Genomic DNA, 18,141 nt, shown 5'->3' with positions numbered 1-18,141 from the left:
GTCTCTTATGACCGAAAAGAGCTTCTGGATATCAGAACATCGATTACTCACCTCGTACTTGACGAAGATTTTTTCTTTAGCGAGTCGGACGCAAAGGATTTACTCCAGACACTGGACAAGGCCCAAATCCCTGTCATTCACATAAAGAGATGAAGATATAGGGGTCGTAGGCCGGGGTGCCTTATAAGAATCCGCGGGAAGTGGGTAACCCGCCTCTAACATCAGTCCTATTAGCCAACATGTAATCATTGCATAATAAACTGGATGAGCTCCGATCCGTGCATCGGCAAAAGATTGAACAACTACCTCCGGTAAGACAAGGGGTGGCGGTCTGTGTCTATTTATAAATAACAGCTGGTGCACAAAATCTACTATTAAGGAAGTCTCGCCTGAGGTAGAATATCTCATGATAAGCTTTAGACCACACTATTTAGCAAGAGAGTTTTCATCTATATTTTTTTGTAGCTGTCTATTTACCACCACAAACCGATGCTGGCACTAAGACTGCACTCAACGAGCTGTATAAGGTCATAAGCAAACAAGAAAATGCTCATCCAGTGGCGGCGCTCTGTGTCCGGGGACTTTAATGCAGAGAAACTTAAATCCGTTTCACCTTATTTCTACCAGCATGTTAAATGTGCAACCAGAGGGGAGAAAAAAAACACTCTAGACCACCTATACTCCACAAACAGAGATGCGTACAAAGCTCTCCCTTACCTTTCATTTGGCAAATCTGACCGTAACGCTATCCTCCTCATTCCTGCATACAATCAAAAACTAAAGCAGGAAGTACCAGTGATTTGCTCAATACGGAAATGGTCAGATGACGCAGATGCTAAGCTACAGGACTGTTTTGCTAGCACAGACTGGAATATGTTCTGGGATTCTTCCGATGGCATTGAGGAGTACACCACATCAGTCACTGGCTTCATCAATAAGTGCATCGATGATGTCATCCCCATAGTGACCGTACGTACATACCCCAACCAGAAGCCATGGATTACAGGCAACATCCGCACTGAACTAAAGGGTAGAGCTGCCTCTTACAAGGAGCGAGACTCTAACCCGGATGCTTATAAGAAATCCTGCTATGCCCTCTGACGAACCATCAAACAAGCAAAGTGTCAATACAGGACTAAGATTGACCAACTGGCAAGTGTCTGCGCTGACCAACTGGAAAGTGTCTTCACTGATATTTTCAACCTCCCCTGACCGAGTCTGTAATACCAACATGTTTCAAGCAGACCACCATAGTCCCTGTGCCCAAGAACACCAAGGTAACCTGCCTAAATGACTATCGACCCTTAGCACTCACGTCTGTAGTCATGAAGTGCTTTAAGGCTCACATCAACACCATTATCCCAGAAACCCTAGACCCACTCCAATTTGCAAACCGCACCAACAGAACCACAGATGATGCAATCTGTATGGTACTCCACACTGCCCTTTCCCACCTGGACAAAATGAACACCTACGTGACAATGCTATTCATTGACTGCAGCTCAGCATTCAACACCATAGTGCCCTCAAAGCTCATCACTAAGCGAAGGACCCTGGGAATAAACACCTCCCTCTGCAACTGGATCCTGGACTTTCTGATGGGCTACCCCCAGGTGGTCAGGGTAGGTAACAACACATCTGTTACGCTGATCCTCAACACAGGGGCCCCTCATGGGTCCCTGGTCACCCATGACTGCATGGCCAAGCACGACTTCAAAACCATCATTAAGTTTGCAGACAACACAACAGTGATCACCGATGAGATGACATCCTCTAGGGAGGAGGTCAGAGACCTGGCAGTGTAGTACCAGACAGTTGTGAAGAAGGCACGACAATGCCTCAGGAGAATTAAAATATTTGGCATTGGTCCTCAGATCCTAAAAAAGTTATACAGCTGCACCATCGAGAGCATCCTGACTGGTATGGCAACTGCTTGGCCTCCGACCACAAGGCACTACAGAGGGTATGGCCCAGTACATCACTGGAGCCACACTTCCTGCCATTCAGGACCTCTATACCAGACGGTGTCAGAGGAAGGCCCTAAAAATTGCCAAAGACTCGAGCCACTCTGCTACCACGCGGCTGGCGGTACCGAAGCACCAAATCTAGGTACGAAAGGCTTCTTAACAGCTTCTACCCCCAAGCCATAAGACTCCTGAACAGTTAACCAAATGGCTACCCAGACTATTTGCAAATTGCAACCCCCCCCATTTTTACGCTGCTGCAACTCTCTGTTTATTATCTATGCATAGTTATCTATGAGTAGTTTACCTTTACCTACACGTACAGTACCAGACAAAAGTTTGTTCACACCTACTCATTCCAGGGGTTTTCTTTATTTTTACTATTTTCTACATTGTAGAATAATAGTGAAGACATCAAAACTATGAAATAAAACATATGGAAGGAATCATGTGGTAACTAAAAATGTGTTAAACAAATGTAACTATATTTTATATTTGAGATTCTTCAAAGTAGCCACTCTTTGCTTTGATGACAGCTTTGCACAATCTTTCTCTATGGAAAGGTGAGACTCTTCGAACATGTACATGTTGGTTGTTTTGCACTAGGCTGCAACCTGGTCTCAGAGCATATTGTATTATTCTGTACGTAAAGCTGAGATACTCCATTTAGTATGATACTGTATGTTACATTTCATATGGTATGTATTAATTTGTGGATGTCCATCATCCATTTCATACAATATGTTCCGAATTTGCAAAACATATTATATGTTACGAATTACGAATTTGTTGTTGCTAACGTTAGTTGGGTGGCTAATGCTAACATTAGCTAGCTGGCTAATGTTAGATAGGCTAGGGGGTTAGGGTTAAGGTTAGGAGTTAAGTTAAATGGTTAAGGTTAGGGTTAGTGTTAGGGAAAGGGTTAGCCAACATGCTAAATGGCTGCGTAGTAGCTAAAAAAGTAGTAAGTAGTTGCAAAGTTGCTAATTAGCTAAAATTGTCCGTGATGAGATTCAAACACACAACCTTTGGGTTGCTAGACATTCGCGTTATATGACCAACCACTCTCATTTAATTTTTGCCTTAAGTAACCTTTTGTCTTATGTAACCATACCAAACATAACGTATCATTACTAATTTGAGTGTCACGAATATGTTAGGTCTATGAGACCAGGTTGTGCTCTAGGACAACTTCAAGCCTCACAAGACTAGTCTGAAGGTACCAGTTTAAAAAAAGAATGGAAGTATACTGTATATGGAAGTAGTTTAGTGCCCAAAAATTGGTTAAATATGGGTAAAAAAAAAAAAAGAAATCATTTCCTTATCTTTCTTTTAGCGCTCAGATATAGGACCTACCCTTTAAAACAATCTTCCTTTTGATTTATTTTTTGACTCTCTGTTTATCCATGTATGAAACTGTGTTTCTATGGACTTATATCAGTAAGTCAAATTCAATGCTTCATCCACAAAAAAATGTACACCTAAAGCATCCTAAAATTCAAAATCAAATAGCTAAACTATCCTTGGTTCGCAACATTTTAAGGATTAAAAACCAAGGAGACCAGTCATATTATCCATGGCTGCAGTTACAGTATACTGCCAACATAATGCTATGATAATGTGTGTTAACATAATGTCTGCGTAATGACATTGCACACATCATAACTGTTTTAACCACATTTGAGACAGTTCACAGATACAATTGGATTGACCGTTTATTGTAACCACTGGTTGCTGTTGTCACGTCTACTCCCACTCCCACGCTTGACATCGCCCGGTCTACTAACCACCTGCCCTGGCAACCCATCATTACGCACACTTTGCAACCATCATTACGCACACCTACGCCCCATCGTTAGTCACACCTGGACTTTGTCACTACCCTGATTACCTCCCCTTTATCTAGCACTCCGTTGTATTACCCATAAGGCAGTATTTCTGTGTTCTTGTTCAGATGCTACTCCTGTTTTTGTATTTACTCTATGCTCTTTCAGATTAAACTTGCCGACTACACCTGCTTCCCGACTCCCTGTGTTTTTGTTACAGAATATTGTCTCATAAAATGGAAGCAGCAGCCAACCCGAGACATCTCCAAGATGGTCGACGAACAGAGAGACCTACTTTACTAATACCACAACCAGCTGGCGCAACCGGGGACTGCGATGGATGAGGTCCTCAATGTCTAGATCTTCCTCAAGGGCCGTCACCTCCAATGGAGGATCTTCTAACATGAGTCGACCCAGCGAGCCAGTACCTCAGCCCATTCAGCAGTCCGCCCAGGTCAGCGATGCCCGTTTGTTCCTCCCGGACAAATATGACGGGATTCCATCCAAATTCTATGTCTTCCTCCTCCAGTGCTACCTCTATTTCACTCAGCAGATGGCAGAGAGGTCCAAAGTTGCCACAGTTATTTCCCTGCTGACCGGGCAGGTGATGTAGTCGGCTACGGCAGTCTGGAAGAGAAGAGAGGAGGAGCTGGGTTCCTATGAGTGGTTCATGGCTCTGTTCAGAGGAGTCTTCGATCATCCACCAGAGGGCAGAGAGGGGGGTGAGTGGCTACTCCAACTGCGGCAGGATGGCCAGACTGCTGCGGAGTATGTCCTCCCCTTTCATACAGTGGCAGCATCCAGCAGATGGAATGAGCCGGCGCTCTGCACCTTATTCAGAAGAGGATTGCGTAAAGAGGTCCAGACGTTGGCATGCTGAGACAACACCCTCTCTTTGGTCGCACTCATCGCGATGACAATGCACAATGCTGGATAACCTTCTTCGGGAGCGTCGGTACCCCCATCACCTCTCTCCCTCTTTCGTTGAACGTTCTGATTCAGAGCCTGAACCCATGGAGGTAGGGGCCACACACCTCTCCGCCACTGAGCGATGCTGTCGGAGACAGTCCCTATTGTGGTCAGGAGTACCAGCTTCAACGGTGTCCACTACATCCCAACCCGGGATCCAGTAGAGCAGAGGGACGGCCTCGTGATTATCCATCTCCTGGGGTAGGTGTGAGTATTCCATCATCATCACTTTCCGCCAAACCCTTTTTAGTACCGATTTCACTAGCTGCTGTTCCTTGTGTGTTGTTTCTACAGCTCTCGTGGACTCCTGTGCCGTGAGGAATTACATTGACCAGGACCTTGCCTCCTCCCTGATCATAACCTCTTACCCGCTCTCCTTTCCGTTTCAAGCGCTGGATAATCGACCACTGGGATCTGGGACAATCACACACATCACAGCACCACTCACCATCTCTGTGGGACCCCTGCACCAAGAAAGCCTTCCCTTCCTCCTCATCGAGGCACCCGTACACAAAGTCATTCATGGCCTCCCATGGCTGCAACGCCATACCCCACCATCTCCTGGTCGAGGATGGAGATTACTGCCTGAGCAGCCAGATGATGGAGGACCTGCTTTCCCTTACCCTATGGTTCCACGTCGGTTGAGAGTCCTGTGGTTGCCCTCCAGGCCGATATCCCGGATGTTTACCAGGATCTCTGGGAGGTTTTGTCCAAGACCCGCGCCACCTGTCTCCCTCCTCATCGCCGCTGGAACTGTGCTATCGACCTGCTTTCAGACTCTGTGCCTCAGCGCAGTCGCGTCTACCCCTGACATCCTGATCTACAAGGCCACCTTGGAGGATCACATCGCCCACGTCCGGGTAGTTCTGTGATGCCTCCTGGAGAAGTGCCAGTTCCATCAGACCGCTGTCTCCTTCCTGGGATACCGGATCAGCCCGCAGGGAGTGGTTATGGAGGAGAGGAAGGTCGAGGCAGCCAGGTCATTGCCAGTCCAAACCACTATAAAAGGACTACAACAATTTTCTACTACCGCTTCATTAAAAAAACTTCAGCTGCATTGCCTCTCCTCTCACCTCTCTCCTCAAGGGTGGCCCCTGTTATTTGTTGTGGAGTCCTGCAGCTGATGAGGCCTTCCGCCTACTTGAAGGGGCATTTTACCTATGCTGCCCTTCGTGGTGGAGGTGGACGCCTCAGAAGTGGGGCGTCCGTCCACCGGACGGTCAATGAGGTAACATACCGATTACAGCTTCCCACTAACTACCGGATCTCACCCTCTTTTCACGTTTCCCTCTTCAGGCCTGTAGGTCCTGGTCTCCTGGCTGATACCGTCTCCCATGACAAACCTCTGTCTCCCCTGGACATTGAGAGAAGCCCCGCCTATGCCGTCAGATCCCTCCTGGACTCCCAACGTCGTGGGGGTCGGCTCCAGTACCTGGTTGACTGGGAGGGGTATGGTCCAGACGAGCGGTGTTGGGTTCTGTTGGATGACATTCTAGATCCCAACATCATCCGAGATTTCCACCTTCGCCATCCAAAACGGCCCGCTCCTCGCCCTGTTGGCCGTCCCCCCGGCCGGCATCGTCCTGCGGCTGGAGCCGTGCGTCATGGGGGGGGGGGGGGTACTGTCACATCTTCTCCCGCTCTGGCGCTCTACGTCGTCGGTCTACTAACCACCTGTCTTGGCAACCCATCATTACGCACACCTGGCAACCATCATTAGGCACAGCTGCGCCCCATCATTAGGCTCACGCTGACTTCATCACTACCCTTTATCTAGCACGCCGTTGTATTACCCATCAGTCATTATTGTTATTGTTTTCTTGTTCAGACGCTACTCCTTTTGTATTTGTTTTGTATTCACTCTATGCTCCTCACCGACTGCACCTGCTTCCTGACTCCCTGCGTCTTCGTTACAGCTGTTAGAATTTGCCATGATGATGAAACAGGTAAATGTATAAAACAGGCAATTGGATCAGAAAGTTATTTGATTTCCATGTTTATTAAGATCTGTAGTACATCTCACAGCTAGTCTGGGTACCAGAGACAGCAACCAGGCTACCTTAGGCTCTGAGACACCTGCTTCATGTTAGTTATGACTACAGTGTTACCAAATATACTGAATAGATGCTTATCTCTAAAGGTTTGATACATACCATGTTACGTGTGTGCCAATTACCATTGCTTATTGCCTTTTGTTTTACAGTAGTTTGTTTTACTGTTGTTTTACTGTAGTTTGTTTTAAAGTAGTATTTCTCCAGGGAAGTAACCAAGATCTCCTCTCTTTCTTCTTACCGTTATATCTGATATGCATTACGTAAATAACCCTTTGCCATCCTCGTATGTAAAACACGTGTCTTGGTGCCAAGACACTGGTTAAAGTGTTAATCTTTAACAAGTGTTTACAGTCTGTCTGCCATAAAGGCCTGCTTGTTAAGTACATCCCCAGTGTTACCAACATACACAGTCTGAAAACGTTTGAAAGGATGCGATAGGATAACAGAGATCATGTGCCGAACTAGAAAGACACATTAGAAAGGGTTACATAATCAAACGGCAAAAACATTTATTTGCAGCTATCCAAAACTATTTAAAAAGTCACTTGTCACATTACTAGCAATGCAGTATTAGTCTTTTGTTGATTATTTCATAGCAACAATACAAATAGAATATAAAGTGTCAGTAATCATTGACAGTTATTATTACATTCATCTTATAGCTGTGTATTAGTTATGGCCAGTCTACAACCCTAGTTTCTAGATGGGATTTTACAGAAAATGGACCATTACAAAACATGCCCCAAAAAATATGCAAAACCATTAGGTGTATAGCAGACACACGTACACAACTTTGACCCTAGAACAATAAATAAAGTGACAAATTATAAAACGACAGGAAAACAAGAAGAATGCACTTCAAGGTAATAGCGTAAACAAAGATTCTCAACCCCTATCTAAAAGTGTTTTCTCCCATCTGTCAAATATGTTCTAATGGCTATCAGATAGTTCTCAGTAGTGCTTCTTAGCCTCCATCTTTAGTCAAGCACCTATCTCAAACCTTCAGCTGAACTAAGCTCCTCAAATAAAAACAAGAACAGTTTTCTGACCATTTTATGTTTGACCATCATTTTAGTATTCTTCTGTCCAGACACGATCATTGAAGAACTGGGATACTGTCTGTTGTAAGACAAAGATGCTTCTGAGCAGACAGTCTTTGAGGGGTGTTTTTGCAGCAGGGGCTGGAGGTTGGGGGCTCAGTAGGTGGTGTCTATAACGTTGCCCTCCATCTGATGTCTGTAGGCCACTCTTGCCTTGTGGGAAAAGTAGACAACTCCTCCTCCAGCACCATCACTGGCATAGGTTGACGGGGCAAACTGGGGCTCTGTCTCAATGGATGGAACTGGAAGGGAGGAGAGAGGACATAATTAAAAACCCATTAACTTTACATTAATACTGACATTAATCTATCTTGGTAAGTCACATCCCCATATTGTACTACTACTGATGTTGATGAACTGTCAAAGGGTTTTCAGTCCAACATTACATTCCAAATAACATAGTGTTCCGCTTTTTGAAAATAGTGCCTCTGAAAAAATCTAAAACAAAAAAGCATCCCACTCCAGCAAAAACTGTAGCTGGTGTTCCTACCCTCTTTAGGGAGGCAGTCTCTGCTCTTGACCTTGTCTTTACACCTCTTGTACCAGGGAAAACACTGGAGAACCTTCACACCCATTGGTGCAGCAGCTAGAGGAGCCAGTCTGAAAAGAGAGAACAAGGATTCTGTTATTTAAAAGAAGCATTAATACTAGGTACTCCATAACTCAGCAGGGTATGATCAAGAACTTGAACAATCATATTGCATTATGTGCTCTGTTTCTCACAAAAGAAATTACGTGCCTTGTTCAGGGAATGTAAGAGCTACTCATCCCTCTTCTGAATTAAACCAGCAAAATTGAGTTATTATCCATTTCTAAAACTGACACACTCCAAATGTGTAATTGTGGTTTGGGTGTAGGACTTTCATTTTTCTGTTTGAGAGAGAGAGAGAGAGAGAGACAGTAGCAAAAGGGTATTTTCTTCCTTGTCCTTAATGTTTGGGACCCTGGAGGCAGGCGGTGAACCATTTAGATTATTACTTCCAGCTATGACAGAAGATCAAATAGATGCATGTTAAAAACAGGCACTTCATCAAAGGGAGCTTTTAAATGATGTAAGTTACATATTCACAATCAGTGACCCAAATCTCTGTCTGGCTTTGTGCTGGAGACACAGGCCAAAAAAGTCCCATCTAACAGACATATTCTATCCAGTGCCTACTTATACAGTCTCATTCTACTTTTCTGTTTACATTATGCAACTATGTTGTGACAGCAAGAAGTCAATGTCACAGAGCAAATATTGAGTCTACGCATCTTCTTATGAAAGTTGATTTGCAATAGTAAAGTTAGTTTCTATCCTAAGCTTCAGGTCTGCTTAGGTCAGTGTTTCTGGCTGTTATAATGCCAGGACGCTTAACATGACTCTAGGGAATTGTGAGAACAAACCAACAAGCTAATCTAATCTCCTTTATAGTATAGGACTTCTATGTCACCTGCTAGGTAAAAGGTAACCCCAGACATGGTAAGCCCAGACATGGTAACCCCAGTCATAGTAAGCCCAGACATGGTAAGCCCAGTCATGGTAAGCCCAGTCATGGTAAGCCCAGTCATGGTGACCCATACATGCCCAACTAAGCTGTTATTGCATGTGTAAAAAATGCCGTCCTGCTCCTCTCCTCGCTACCTAACTTCCCCTCACAGTCCCTTCAGTTTCCCTTAAGTCCCGTTAGTTTGGCTGCTCAGTCTACCTAAGATATCGCTTACCCATCATAGCCCTGCAATTCCCTTGGAAATGCGCAACTGGACTCCGCACCCGCCCCACTCAGTGTTATTGTCATCAGAAGGGAGAAGACCAATGTTTCTGAGGACTTGTTGTTGTCCACAGTAACACAAATGTCTGAATGTTGTGGGTGCATCGAAATGTAAGTTGTAGGGGGGTTATTGGGGTTTTTACATGCTGTGTAATAATAGGTAATTACCACTAATTACTTACTGTTACTTTGATAGCTTTTAGACACATCTTCTACAGTATGGCTGTTATTATTCTTTAATGTCAGAGTTGCCAATACTACTTTGCCTATTGTTTATCGTATGTAGTATTATTCCATACTATTAGTACTATTGCATTGGTTGCACAAGTACTTTTGTATAAGTGGTTTAATTGTTGTATTGGTAAGCAGTCTTTTGCATGCACACGCTACCACTGCGTTTTCCATAGTAGCCTGTATTAAGGTGTTTTATTGTGTTGCCATGGGTGAGCTTATAGAGTCATCTTAGACAGTTCTTGGAGCTTGCTCATGCGCAGAATAATTTAGGACCCTGTGGCGCCAGGGCAGAACTGATAAGGTTGCAGATTTGCACATGAGGCTGGAGAGAGAGGGTGCTATAAATTTGGACCCTTTGTCAATCCAAATAATTGGTTTCTCTCTCTCCAAGAGGGGACTGTTTAAGTTTATGTTTATATTGATGCTGTGTTTATTGGCCTTTATAGACATGTTATAAGTATAATGCCATTTGCCATTTACTCATGTACATACAGTGCCTTCGGAAAGTATTCAGACCCCTTGACTTTTTCCACATTTTGTTATGTTACAGCCTTATTCTAAAATTGATTCAATTGTTTTTTTCTCTCATAAATCTACACACAATACCACATAATGGCAAAGCAAAAACATTTTTAAATAAATTCCTGCTAATTTACAATAATAAAAAAAATTAATATCACATTTACATAAGTATTGAGACCCTTTACTCAGTACTTTGTTGAAGCACCTTTGGCAGTGATTACAGCCTCGTGTCTTCTTGGGTATGACGCTACAAGCTTGGCACGCATGTATTTGGGGAGTTTCTCCCATTCTTCTCTGCAGATCCTCTCAAGCTCTGTCAGGTTAGATGGGGAATGTTGCACAGCTATTTTCAGGTCTCTCCAGAGATGTTAGAACGGGTTCAAGTCCGGGCTCTGGCTGGGGCCACTCAAGGATATTCAGAGACTTGTCCCGAAGCCACTCCTGCGTTGTCTTGGTTGTGTGCTTAGGGTCGTTGTCCTGTTGGAAGGTGAACCTTTGTCTCAGTCTGAGGTCCTGAGCACTATGGAGCAGGTTTTCATCAAGGATCTCTCTGTACATCCCCACAGCATGATGCTGCCACCACGATTCACCGTAGGGATGGTGGCAGGTTTCCTCCAGACGTGACGCTTGGCATTCAGGACAAAGAGTTCAATCATGGTTTCATCAGAGTTGAGAATCTTGTTTCTCATGGTCTGAAAGTCTTTAGGTGCCCTTTGGCAAACTCCAAGTGTCATGTGTCTTTTACAGAGGAGTGGCTTCCGTCTGGCCACTCTACCATAAAGGCCTGATTGGCAGAGTGCTGCAGAGATGATTGTCTTTCTGGAAGGTTCTCCCATCTCCACAGAGGAACTGAAGAACTCTGGCAGAGTGACCATTGGGTTTTTGGTCACCTCCCTGACCAAAGCCCTTCTTCCCTGATTGCTCAGTTTGGCTGGGCGGCCAGATCTAGGAAGAGTCTCGATGGCTCCAAACTTTTTCCATTTAAGAATGATGGAGGCTACTTGTTCTTGGGGATCTTCAATACTGCAGACATTGTTCGGTACCCTTTCCCAGATCAGTGCCTTGACACAATCCTGTATTGGAGCTCTACGGACATTTGTGTGCCTTTCCAAATCATGTCCAATCAAGTTGTAGAAACATCTCAAGGATGATCAATGGAAACAGGATGCACCGGAGCTCAGTTTCGAGTCTCATAGCAAAGGGTCTGAATAATTATGTAAGTAAGGTATTTCAGTTTTTATTTTTTTTTTATCAATTTGCAAAAATGTCTAAAAACCTGTTATCGCTTTGTCATTACAGGATATTGTGTGTTGATTGCTGAGGATTTAAAAAAAATGTAATCCATTTCAGAATAAGGCTACAAGGTAACAATATGTGGAAGTCAAGGGGTCTGAATACTTTCCGAAGTCACTAATATGTGTATTGCATAGTTATAACCCTTAGATAATACTGTTTCCACGTGTGCATATCTTTGTCTTATAGAACCACAACAATAAGATTCAAAGTAATTCACATTACCAGAATCATATAAACATCTTCAAAGGAAACAGCTGTGTCTGTGAGTGGTGGTGACTATCAAAACTACAGTGATGGGTCTCAACATCATGTTCTAACTGGACAGCACTATAGAGGACAGAACCAAACCAATCAGTTATACAGTGGCTTCCAAAAGTATTCACCCCCCTTGGCATTTTATCTATTTTGTTGCCTTTACAACCAGGAATTAAAATAGATTTTTAGGGGTTTGTATCATTTGATTTACACAACACACTTTGAAGATGCAAAATATTTTTTATTGTGAAACAAGCATGAAATAAGACAAAAAAACAGAAAACTTGAGCGTACATAAACTATTCACATCCCCAAAGTCAATACTTTGTAGAGCCACCTTTTGCAGAAATTACAGCTGCCAGTCTCTTGGGGTATGTCTCTATAAGCTTGGCACATTTAGCCACTGGGATTTTTGCCCATTCTTCAAGGCAAAACTGCTCCAGCTCATTCAAGTTGGATGGGTTCCACTGGTGTACAGCAATCTTTAAGTCATCCCACAGATTCTCAATTGGATTGAAGTCTGGGCTTTGACTAGGCGATTCCAAGACATTTAAATGTTTCCCCTTAAACCACTCGAGTGTTGCTTTAGCAGTATGCTTAGGGTCATAGTCCTGCTGGAACGTGAACCTCCGTCCCAGTCTCAAATCTCTGGAAGACTGAAACAGTTTCCCCTCATGAAATTCCCTGTATTTAGCACCATCCATCGTTCCTTTAATTCTGACCAGTTTCCCAGTCCCTGCCAATGAAAAACATCCCAAAGCATGATGCTGCCACCACCGTGCTTCACTGTGGGGATGTTGTTCTCGGGGTAATGAGAGGTGTTAGGTTTGCGCCAGACATAGCGTTTTCCTTCATGGCCAAAAAGCTCAATACTTATTTTCCACCATAATTTGCAAATTAATTTATTAAAAATCCTACAATGTGATTTTCTGGATTTTTTTTCTCATTTTGTCTGTCATAGTTGAAGTGTACCTATGATGAAAATTACAGGCCTCTCATCTTTTTAAGTGGGAGAACTTGCACAATTGGTGATGACTAAATACTTTTTTGCCCCACTGTATACTGAGATCATGTGACAGATCATATGACACTTAAATAAAGTCCACTTATGTGCAATCTAACTAATTATGTGACTTCTGAAGGTAATTTGTTGCACCAGATCTTATTACATGAATTACATAAAATCCCAAACATGAAATCCATTCAAATTGCAGGTTGTAAAGCAACAAAATAGGAAAAACGCCAAGGGAGATGAATACTTTTGCAAGGCACTGTAAGTATATAGCGGGTGAGGGCATTCACAGCCAACAGCTAAGAGGGGAGAGGGCAAACGAGCCAACCGTTTTTACGTGGTCCTTGTGCCCGGATTTAGTGACCAACAGGGTATTATTATACATGATCCTTCATTTCTCCGGAATTTTGTGACCAATAGTTTTTACAGCGTGAGTGTTTTCCTACATCCATTTCAGTTTGTGCCCTCAATTCTGACATAATTTTGGCCTAATGAGGCTACAAAGTGGGTTCCATATCAACGACTTCACATAGGCCAATCAATACAAAAGGTTATAACAACACAATACTAAATGTGAAAACTAAATATTGAAAACGCCAAGGACGTCTTGGCGCTATTGAATAGTAAAAGTGGTCATAACTCACCTGGAAATCAAAGATCAAAACGGTATGAATTTATAGTGAGTTTTGTAGTGAGTTTGTTTCTTTAGAATTGTCCTAGAAATTGTATAATTTGCTTCCGGTTTGATGTCTCGAGGCAGTCAGAGCTCATTCCCCTGACAAATTATGGTGTATAAGCAACCTGCCTTGTAGCGCGTCTGTCACTCTCCCTTTGATACAGCAAGAACATGGAAATTTTCCACTGTCGACTCCGCGTCTTTAAATAGCTAATCCTTCAGCGTATGGTCACAACACAAAACAAGCCTCCCTTGCCCTCTGACCCCGCCCCTGCATTTACCGTATGCGTGTGTTGGCAACTTGGCATGGAAGTTAATAGATTTCCAGTGAATTGTTGCTGTGTTCTCTTACAGTGTTGGGGTATGAAAAGCCGATTTAACATATATTCATAGAATATTTTATATCAATAATTTTATTTTTTTTATACCAATACTTGCATTTTTTATATCAATAATTTGAATTGTTGATATACGAAATTCTTGCCTACTTCACCCATATTTTATTTTATTTGAGCAAAAAAGTATAGTGTGTAGTTCCAGTAGTCCTAGTTAGCTACACCACTACATGTCAAAAATGTAATTCACTGCTGAAAACACTACCAAGATTTTAGTTAGTTCTACTACCAACAACAAGCTACTGCAAAATGTAGTTAAAAATGTAAATACATGTATTTCACTACTCCCCAACACTATTCCCTTTTTAACTGTTAAACAAGGACATGGTGATGCAATTGGCAAGGGATGCAATTTTAGTCAGTCAATATGATGTGTTTACCCACACTATGTAAAACATTTTGTTGTATCTCCACATGGTAACATTTTCTACAAATGTCATCATTCTATTCAAGCCAGACAAGTGAATACAAGCAAACCCTTCTAGTTACTGAGTAAAGTTATGCTATAAAAGCGTTTTGATTCTATATAACATATTTATATGATGTTCTTACTTGGAATTAATATGTCATTAAAACTTTGATTAAAGAGTCAACATTTGACAGCTGCCATATGGCATCAGAGAGATAGTAGCCTTGGTAACCCACAAGTTTGTGAGGTGATGTAATGGCAGTTGGAATCTCGTGCTCCACTAGAGGGAGATGTTGTAATTTCATGCCAGAGAGAAACTGATTCACTTGTAGTTCTTTCTAGAAGACAAAACACCTTTTCTGATATAATGGAAATATTTTATTCTAAACAAACATAATTTATTAACAGTACAGGATTTTTCAACATAAAAAACAAACATAATAACAAATAATTGCAGTGTAGTTAAGGTGGTATTTGATAGTACTTCATGTAGCATACTTATGTTTTTACAGCTTCACCTTTGCTCTCTGCAATCTACAAACCAGTGTATTGTAAGATCCACCTCCACAACACCACCACCCCAAGACTCATAGGCATATTGTAACTGTGTCCACGAGTCCACACCTCAACTTTCCCTACTACCCTCATGCCCTGTTTTTTCCTTTCCTTCACATTTCTTCCCTCCCTGCTCAAGGTAGAAGTTGCCTCTATCTACAGATCTAGGATCAGATTACTTGATCCCCAATCCTAACCATAACCTTAAGAGGGAAGAAAATGTTATTTGACCCCGCATCAAATCAAATCAAATTTTATTTCTTCACATACACATGGTTAGCAGATGTTAATGCGAGTGTAGCGAAATGCGTGTGCTTCTAGTTCCGACAATTCAGTAATAACCAACAAGTAATCTAGCTAACAATTCCAAAACTACTACCTTATAGACACAAGTGTAAGGGGATAAAGAATATGTACATAAGATATATGAATGAGTGATGGTACAGAGCGGCATAGGCAAGATACAGTAGATGGTATTGAGTGCAGTATATACATATGAGATGAGTATGTAAACAAAGTGGCATAGTTAAAGTGGCTAGTGATACATGTATTACATAAAGATGCAGTAGATGATATAGAGTACAGTATATACATATACATATGAGATGAATAATGTAGGGTATGTAAACATTATATTAGGTAGCATTGTTTAAAGTGGCTAGTGATATATTTTACATCATTTCCCATCAATTCCCATTATTACAGTGGCTGGAGTTGAGTCAGTGTGTTGGCAGCAGCCACTCAAGATTAGTGGTGGCTGTTTAACAGTCTGATGGCCTTGAGATAGAAGCTGTTTTTCAGTCTCTCGGTCCCAGCTTTGATGCACCTGTACTGACCTCGCCTTCTGGATGATAGCGGGGTGAACAGGCAGTGGCTCGGGTGGTTGTTGTCCTTGATGATCTTTATGGCCTTCCTATGACATCGGGTGGTGTAGGTGTCCTGGAGGGCAGGTAGTTTGCCCCGGTGATGCGTTGTGCAGACCTCACTACCCTCTGGAGAGCCTTACGGTTGTGGGCGGAGCAGTTGCCGTACCAGGCGGTGATACAGCCCGACAGGATGCTCTCGATTGTGCATCTGTAGAAGTTTGTGAGTGCTTTTGGTGACAAGCCGAATTTCTTCAGTGGTTAGGGTCAACATATCCCTCCCCTCACACCCACACACTGCTTTTGCCCTCCCCCTCTGAGGCCCCATGCTGGCCACAGCAGTCTCCTCTACGTTGGCGCGAGCCAGGCAGGTTCTTGTAGACGTCCCTGCTGTAGGGGATGAAACAGAGGCCCAGTTGGAGGTGGCGGGTGAGTAGGCAGCCAGAGCCAGGACCAGGAGGGGGGTGACCAGGATGAAGCCCACCACCAGCAGGGCCACACAACCACCATCATCCAGCAGGTCTGAACAGTACAGGGACGTGCCATTGGGTTGCACCTGGGGACGAGAGGGACGAGAAATGGTTAATGGTGTGAAACCATCTAACACACACACACACACACACACACACACACACACACACACACACACACACACACACACACACACACACACACACACACACACACACACACACACACACACACACACACACACACACACCGTCACCAGTACTGAGCACGCCCAGCAGTCCAGAGAGCCTCTCAGCTCCAGAGGGGCGTCCGTAGCCCCCGCCACGCTGCCCGCTACGGAGTACCTGTTACAGGCCTGTTACTGCTCTTCTGTTAGGGAGCCTTATAGTGCTTGCAGTAACAGTGCCTTCAGAAAGTACTCACACACCTGGACTTTTTCCACATTTTGTTGTTTTACAAAGTGGGATTCAAATGGATTTAATTGTCATCTTTTGTCAATGATCTACAGAAAATACTCTGTAATGTCAAAGTGGAAGAACATTTTTAACATTTGTAGATAAAAAAAGATGGAAATAAAACATGAATATTTATTGATTAGATAAGTATTCAACCCCCTGAGTCAATACAAGTGAGCATCACCTTTGGCAGCGATTACAGCTGTGAGTCTTTCTGGGTAAGTCTCTAAGAGCTTTGTACACCTGTATTGTACAGTACTTGCACATTATTATTAAAACAATTTGAGCATACCTATAACATGATGCAGCCACCACCATGTTTGAAAATGTGAAGAGTGGTACTCAGTGATGTGTTATGTTTAGGGCAAATCCAACACAACGCTTTGTATTCAGTGCATAAAGTTCCTTTCTTTGCCACATTTTTTTGCAGTTTTACTTTAATGCCTTATTGCAAAGCGGATGCATGTTTTCTTCTGTACAGGCTTCCTTCTTTTCGCTCTGTCAATTAGGTTAGTATTGTGGAGTAACTACAATGTTGTTGATCCATCCTCAGTTTTTTGCTATCACAGCCATTAAACTCTGTAACTGTTTTAAAGTCAACATTGACGTCATGGTGAAATCCTTGAGAGGTTTCCATCCTCTCCGGCAACTGAGTTAGGAAGGCCACCTGTATCTTTGTAGTGACTGGGTTTATTGATACACCATCCAAAGTTTAATTAATAACTTCATCATACTCAAACGGATATTCAATGTCTGCTTTTTTTTAACCCATCTACCAATAGCAGCCCTTCTTTGTGAGGCATTGGAAAACCTACCTGGTCTTTGTGGTTGAATCTGTGTTTGAAATTCACTGTTCAACTGAGGGACCTTACAGATAATTAATTATATGTGTGGGGTACAGAGATGAGGTCATTCAAAAATCATGTTAAACACTATTATTGCACACAGAGAGAGTCTATGCAACTTTGTATATGACTTGTTAAGCACATTTTTACTCCTGAACTTATTTAGGCTTGCCATAACAAAGGGGATGAATACTTATTGACTCAAGACATTTCAGCTTTATATTTCTAATTCATTTGTAAAAATGTTTGACATTATGACACTTTGACATTATGGGGTATTGTGTGTAGGCCTGCGACACAACATCTCAATTTAATCTATTTTAAATTCAGGCTGTAACACATCAAAATGTGGAAAAAGTCAAAGGGTATGAATACTTTCTGAAGGCACTGTACAGTCGTGGCCAAAAGTTGAGAATGACACAAATATACATTTTCACAAAGTCTGCAGCCTCAGTTTGTATGATGGAAATTTGCATATACTCCAGAATG

At 42.8% G+C, this 18,141-nt stretch overlaps 1 long non-coding RNA gene across 2 annotated transcripts; it reads right to left on the bottom strand.

Annotated features, from left to right (window-relative positions):
• Window positions 1–6,742: 6,742 nt before the first annotated feature.
• Window positions 6,743–13,915, bottom strand: LOC118945310. Of its 2 annotated transcripts, none has more exons than XR_005040453.1 (3): window positions 13,628–13,915; window positions 8,404–8,513; window positions 6,743–8,155 (listed from the first exon to the last, which is right to left on the bottom strand). It is a non-coding gene; the product is annotated as an uncharacterized LOC118945310 (long non-coding RNA). The 2 variants fall into 2 exon arrangements; XR_005040452.1 differs by having other exon boundaries at window positions 13,789–13,897.
• Between the last annotated feature and the right edge of the window lie 4,226 nt (window positions 13,916–18,141).

The sequence above is a fragment of the Oncorhynchus mykiss genome, chromosome Y (genome assembly GCF_013265735.2).
Source record: "Oncorhynchus mykiss isolate Arlee chromosome Y, USDA_OmykA_1.1, whole genome shotgun sequence".
Classification (NCBI taxonomy): Eukaryota; Metazoa; Chordata; class Actinopteri; order Salmoniformes; family Salmonidae; genus Oncorhynchus; species Oncorhynchus mykiss.
The sequence above is the reverse complement of the archived record's forward strand: the minus strand, read 5'-3'. Positions and strand labels throughout refer to the sequence as shown.